The 7,667-nt window shown below is 36.6% G+C and overlaps 1 pseudogene; it reads right to left on the reverse strand.

Moving 5' to 3' along the window:
• Positions 1–4,688: 4,688 nt before the first annotated feature.
• On the reverse strand, positions 4,689–7,425 carry LOC116582282 (annotated as a pseudogene).
• Positions 7,426–7,667: the final 242 nt, after the last annotated feature.

A 7,667-nucleotide genomic window follows, 5' to 3' on the forward strand; every position in this document is an offset into this window, starting at 1 on the left:
ACCTATTCTCCTGAAGCTATTTCAAAAAATTGAAGCAGAAGGAAAACTTGCTGACTCTTTCTATGAAGCCAGCATTACCCTGATCCCCAAACCAGGCAAAGACCCTACCAAGAAGGAGAATTTCAGACCAATATCACTGATGAATATGGATGCTAAGATTCTCAACAAGATCCTAGCAAACAGGATCCAACAGCACATTAAAATGATTATCCACCATGACCAGGTGGGATTCATTCCTGGGCTACAAGGATGGTTCAATATTTGCAAATCAATCAATGCGATAGAATAAATTAATATGAGAGGAGAAGAACCACATGGTCCTCTCAATTGATGCAGAAAAAGCATTTGACAAAGTCCAGCATCCGTTCCTGATTAAAACGCTTCAAAGTATAGGGATAGAGGGAACATTCCTGAACTTCATCAAATGTATCTATGAAAGACCCACAGCAAATATCATCCTCAATGGGAAAAAGCTTGCAGCCTTCCTATTGAGATCAGGAACACGACAAGGATGCCCACTCTCACCACTCTTGTTCAACATAGTATTACAAGTCCTAGCAGCAGCAATCAGAGAACAAAGAGAAATGAAAGGTATCCAAATTGGCAATGAAGAAGTCAAACTCTCTCTATTCACAGATGACATGATTCTTTATATGGAAAACCCAAAAGACTCCACCCCCAAACTACTAGAACTCATACAGCAATTCAGCAATGTGGCAGGATACAAAGTCAATGTAAAGAAATCAGTGGCTTTCTTATACACTAACAATGAAAATACGGAAAGGGAAATTAGAGAATCGATTCCATTTACTATAGCACCAAGAACCATAAGATACCTGGGAGTAAACCTAACCAAAGAGGTAAAGGATCTGTATTCGAGGAACTACAGAACACTCATGAAAGAAATTGAAGAAGACACAAAAGGATGGAAGACCATTCCATGCTCTTGGATCGGAAGAATAAACATTGTTAAAATGTCTATACTGCTTAGAGCAATCTATACTTCTAATCCTATTCCGATCAAAATTCCACCTGTATTCTTCAAAGAGCTGGAGCAAATAATCCTAAAATTTGTATGGAATCAGAAGAGACCCCGAATCGCTAAGGAAATGTTGAAAAACAAAAATAAAACTGGGGGCATCATGTTACCTGATTTCAAGCTTTACTACAAAGCATATATCTTTTTTAATGTATGCTTTTGTTTACTTTGGGTGTTACTTTAGTAAAAACCCAAGTAGAATTATTGGATCATAAGGCATTTCTATTTTAATTTTTTGAGGAACCTCCATATTGTTTTCCAGAGTGGTTGTATCAACTGACATTTCCACCAACAGTAACATATTGTTTTGTATATGAACTTTCCTTTTTCCCCACTTCCTCGTCAACACTTGTTATTTCTTCTCTTTTCTATTTTAGACATTCTTACAGGTGGGAGGTAATATCTCCTTATGGTTTTGATTTACATTCCCCTAATGATTAGTGATCTTGAGAATCTTTTCATATGTCTTCTGGCCATCTGTATATCTTCTTGGGAAAAATGTCTATTTAAGTACTCTGTCCATTTATTAATCAAATTGTTTTGTTTTTTTTTTTAGTTGTGTAAGTTCTTTATATATTTTGGATATTAACTCCTTATTAGATATATCATTTGCGATATCTTCACCCACTTGGTAGGTTTACTTTTGTTTTGTTGGTGGTTTCCATTGCTGTGCAGAAGCTTTTTATTTTGATGTATTCCTTGTAGTTTATTTTTGCTTTCATTTCCCTTGCCAGAGAAGACATATCTAGAAAAATTTTGCTACTGTTCATGTCAGAGAAATCACAGCTTGTGTTCTCTTCTAGGACTTTTATGTTTTCAGATCTCACATTTAGGTCTTTAATACATTTTGAGTTTATGTTTGTATACAGTGTTATTTTTTAAATTATGTTCAGTTAACACTGTATAGTACATCATTAGTTTTTGATGCAGTGTTCAATTATTCATTTGTTGTGTATAACACCCAGTGCTCCTCACAAAACATGCCCTCCTTAGCACCCATAACCCAGCTACCCCAGCCCCCACCTCACTTCCCTCTGAAATCCTCAGTTTGCTTCCCAGAGTCCATAGTCTCTCATGGTTTGTCTCCTCTCTGACATCCCCCCCTTCAGTTTCCCTCTCTTCCCCTATGGTCCTCCATATTATTGCTCATGTTCCACATATGAGTGAAACCATGTGATAATTGTCTTTCTCTGTTTGACTTACTTCACTCAGCATAATTCCTGATTAAAACTCTCCAGAGTGTAGGGATAGAAGGAACATTCCTCAATATCATAAGAACCCTCTATGAAAAGCCCACAGCAAATACATTCTCAATAGGGAAAAGCTGAACGCTTTTCCCTTAAGGTCAGGAACACAACAGGGATGCCCACTCTCATCAGTGTTGTTCAACAAAGTATTAGGCGTTCTAGTTTCACAATCAGACAACAAAAAGAAAACGTATTCAAATTGGCAAAGAAGAAGTCAAACTCTCACTCTTTGCAAATGACATGAATATTTATATGGGAAACCTAAAAGGTTCCACCCCCAAATTACTAGAACTCATACAGCAATTCAACAACGTTGCAGGATCCAAAATCAATGCAAAGAAATCAGTTGCTTTTCTATACACTAATTATGTAACAGTAGAAAGAGAAATTAAGGAATTGATTCCATTTACAATAGCACCAAAAACCATAAGATACCTAGGAATAAACCTAACCAAAGAGGTAAACAATCTATACTCTACAAATTACAGGACACTTATGAAAGAAATTGAAGAAAAAACAAAACGATGGAAAAATTTTCCATGTTTATGGATCAGAATAAACATTGTTAAAATGTCTATCCTGCCCAGAGTAATAGAATTTCAATGCTATCCCTATTAAAATACCATTGGTTTTTTTCACAGAGTTGGATCAAACAATCCTAAAATTTGTATGGAACCAGAAGAGACCCCGAATCCCCAAAGGAATGTTGTATATGGTATTAGAAAGTGGTCCAGTTTCATCCTTTTGCTAATCAGTTTTCCCAAAACCATTTTTTGAAGAAACTTTTTCCCATTGCATGTGCTTGCCTCATTTATTGAAGATTAATCAACCATGTAATTTTGGATTTATTTCTAGGCTTTCTGCTCTATCCCACTGACCTGTGTGTCTATTTTTGTACCAGTACCATACTTTTTTGATTACTACAGATTTGTAGTATACTTTGAAATCTAAGATTGTAATACCTCCAGCTTTATTTTTCTTTCTCAAGATTGATTTGGCTATTTGAGGTCTTTTGTGATTCCATCAAATTTTAATATTTTTCTTCTAGTTTTGTGAAAAATGCTGTTGGCATTTTGATAGGGATTCCCTTTTTTTCCCACCCAACAAGAAGCCATAACTTTATTAATGAGAGAAATAGTACAAATCTCAAACTAAACTTCAGTTTTTCTTTTGAAACACCAAAAGACACTCCTCAATTTCAAAGCTGTGATCACCAAGACAGCTTGGTACTGGCATAAAAACAGACATATAGATCAGTGGAGCAGAGTAGAGAGCCCAGATATGAACCCTCAACTCTATGGTCAAATAATCTTCTACAAAACAGGAAAAAATATACAGTGGAAAAAAGACAGTCTCTTCAATAAATGGTGCTGGGAAAACTGGACAGCGATATGTAGAAGAATGAAACTTTACAATTCTCTTACACCGTACACAAAGATAAACTAAAAATGGATAAAATAAAAAAATAAATAAATAAATAAAATTTTTAAAAAATGGATAAAAGACCTCAATGTGAGACAGGAATCCATCAGAATCCAAGAGGAGAACATAGGCAGTAATCTTCGATACCAGCCACAGCAACTTCTTTCAAGATATGTTTCCAAAGGCAAAGGAAACAAAAGAGAAAATAAACTTTTGGGACTTGATCAAAATCAAAAGCTTCTGTACAGCAAAGGAAAGAGTCAACAAAACAAAGAGGCAACTCAAGGAATGGGAGAAGATATTTGCAAATGACAGTACAGACAAAAGGTTGATATCCAGGATCTATAAAGAACTCCTCAAACTCAACATGCACAAGACAGACAATCATATCAAAAAATGGGCAGAAGATATGAACAGACACTTCTCCAATGAAGACATACAAATGGCTATCAGACACATGAAAAAATGTTCATCATCACTAGCCCTCAGAGAGATTCAAATTAAAACCACATTGAGATATCACCTTACACCAGTTAGAATGGCCAAAATTAGCAAGACAAGAAGCAACATATGTTGGAGGGGATGTGGAGAAAGAGGAACCCTCTTCCACTGTTGGTGGGAATGCAAGTTGGTGCAGTCTCTTTGGAAAACAGAGTGGAGATTCCTCAAGAAATTAAAATAGATCTTCCCTATGACCCTGCAATTGCACTGCTGGGTATTTACCCCAAAGATACAGATGTTGTGAAAAGAAGGGTCATCTGTACCCCAACGTTTATAGCAGCAATGGCCATGGTCGCCAAACTGTGGAAAGAACCAAGATGCCCTTCAACGGATGAATGGATAAGGAAGATGTGGTCCATATACACTATGGAGTATTATGCCTCCATCAGAAAGGATGAATACCGAACTTTTGTAGCAACATGGATGGGACTGGAAGAGATTATGGTGAGTGAAATAAGTCAAGCAGAGAGAGTCAATTATCAGATGGTAAACATTTTTAATTCCATAATAGCATTTACAATATCATTACCATTGTTTTTCAGGGGTTGAACTGCTTTTGTTCTTGACACATTTGCTTGTGACATGACCTATTCTATGTCCTTAACCTCTACACCTGTTTCATCAACCTCTTCCTCTTAACACTTCTCTTGTACAATTGGAGTTTAAATTCAATTACCCAGTATATAGTACTTCATTAGTTTTAGATGTAGTGTTCAGTAATTCATCAGTTGCGTATAACACCCAATGCTCATCACAACATGTGCCCTCCTTAATACCCATCACCACGATATCCCATTCCCCACCAACCTCCCCTTCTCTGACCCTCAGTTTGTTTTCCAGAGTAAAGAGTCTCTCATGGTTTGTCTCCCTCTCTGATTTCTTCCCCCTCAGTTTTCTCTCTCTTCTCTATGATACTCTGTCCTATTTCTTATATTCCACATATGAGTGAAACCATATGATAATTTTCTTTCTCTGTTTGACTTATTTTACTTAGCATAATCCCCTCCAGTTCCATCCATGTTGATGTAAATGCTAAGTATTCATCCTGCCTGATGGCTGAGTAATATCCCATTGTATATATGAACCATATGAATATCCATTCACCTTTTAAAGGACAACTCAGCTCCTTCCATAGTTTGGCTATTGTGGACATTGCTGCTATGAACATTGGGGATACAGGTGCCTCTTTGTTTCACTAAATTTGTATCTTTGGGGTAAATATTCAGCACTGCAGTTGTTGGATTGTAGGGTAGCTCTATTTTTAACTTCCAGAAGAACCTCCATACTATTTTCCAGAGTGGCTGTACCAGCTTGCATTCCCACCAACTGTGTAAGAGGGTTTCCCTTTCTCCACATCCTAGTCAACATTTGTTGTTTCCTGTCTTGTTAATTTTCACCATTCTGACTGGTGTAATGTGGTTTTGATTTGTATTTCCCTGATGTAATGTGGAGCTTTTTTTTCATGTGTCTCTTGGCCATTTGTATGTCTTCTTTGTAGAAGTGTCTGTTCATGTCTTCTGCCCTTTTCTTGACTGGACTATTTGGGGGGTTTGAGGGTGTTGAGTTTGAGAAGTTCTTTATAGATCTTGGATATCAGCCCTTTCTCTGATACGTTATTTTCAAATATCTTCTCTCATTCTATAGGTTGCCTTTTAGTTTTATTGATTGTTTTCCTTTCCAGGCAGAAGTTTTTCATCTTGATGAAGTCCCAAGAGTTCATTTTTGCCTTTGGTTCCCTTGCTTTTAGAGATGTGTCTTGAAAGAAGTTGCTGTGGCTGAGGTCGAAGAGGTTACTGCCTGAGTTCTCCTTTAGGATTCTAATGGATTCCTGCCTCACATTTAGGTCTTTCTTCCATTTTGAGTTTATCTTTGTGTATAGTGTAAAAGAATGGTCCAGTTTCATTCTTCTGCATGTGGCTGTCCAATTTTCCCAGCACCATTTGTTGAAGAGACTGTCTTTTTTCCACTGTATATTTTTTCCTGTTTTGTCAAAGATTATTTCCACATAGAGTTGAGGGTCCATATCTGGGCTCTCCATTCTATTCCATTGATATGTGTGTCTGTTTTTGTGATTGTGCCATGATGTCTTGATGATTACAGCTTTGTAATATAGCTTGAATTCAGGAATTCTGATGCCCACAGCTTTGGTTTTCTTTTTCAACATTCCCCTGGTCAATTGGGGTCTTTTCTGGTTCCATACAAATTTTAGGATTATTTGTTCCAGCTCTGTGAAAAATGCTGATGGTATTTTTTTTTTTTTTTTTTTTTTTTTGCTGATGGTATTTTAATAAGGATTGCCTTGAATGTGTGAATTGCTCTGGGTAGCATAAACATTTTAACAATGTTTATTCTTCTAATCAATGAGCATGGAATATTTTTCCATCTCTGTGTCTTCCTCAATTTCTTTCATAAGTGTTCTGTAGTTTATAAAGTATAGATCCTTTACTCCTTTGGTTAGGTGTATTCCTATGTATCTTATCATTTTTGGTGAAATTTTAAATGGATCAATTCCTTAATTTCTCTTTCTTTAGTGACATTGTTAGTGTATAGAAAAGAAGTAAAACACATTCAAAATGGCAAAGAAGTTCAAACTCTCACTCTTCAGAGACAACATGATACTTAATGTGGAAAACCTAAAAGACACCACCCCAAAACTGCTAGAACTCATACAGCAATTCAGCATCATGACAGGATACAAAATCAATGTGCAGAAATCAGTTGCATTTCTATAACTAATAATATGGCAGAAGAAAAAGTCTGTGTGTTTTCCTGAATGTTTGATACAGTTTCACCTTGAACTTTGAATTTCTGAACAGCTGCTAGTTGTGTCTGCTGAAATAAATCCTCCATCTTGGCTTCCTCAAAAACTATGCAGGTATCAGAAGCTGGGCTCATAAATATTGATGACGTGATGACAAAGAGGATATTCCTAGATTTATGCATAGTGACTCTCATAACTTGTTGAAGACCCAGTTTAGACATGCCTTCTATGCCTTCTTTTCATTCCAACTCTATTTTTGCTTTTCTGTCTGATTCTTCATCAATTTCCACTGATGTTGCCAGCTGGGGTTGTGTGGTTGCCTGTATGGAATCCTGTTTCTTGAGCTTTGGTACTGATTCATCACTGTCATATTCTCTTCCAGACCCTGTCTCAGCCTGAAGCTGTGGCAACTCCTACTCTGTAGTAGGGATAGTTTCTGTGGCTTCACCATACATTTTGTGCAGAGAAGGTAAAACCAAGATGGCAGCAGAAAGAGAGGGACCTAATAGGGATTACATTGAATGTGTAGATTGCTTTGGGTAGTGTAGACATTTAATGATATTAATTCCTCTAATCCCCAAGCATGGAATATCTTTCCATTTGTTTGTGTCATCTTCAATTTCTTTCCTCAATGTTTTATAGATTTCAGATTACAGGTCTTTCACATTTTTGGTTTATTTCTAGGTATTTTATTATT

This window comes from Mustela erminea, chromosome X (genome assembly GCF_009829155.1).
Source record: "Mustela erminea isolate mMusErm1 chromosome X, mMusErm1.Pri, whole genome shotgun sequence".
NCBI classification, from domain to species: Eukaryota; Metazoa; Chordata; class Mammalia; order Carnivora; family Mustelidae; genus Mustela; species Mustela erminea.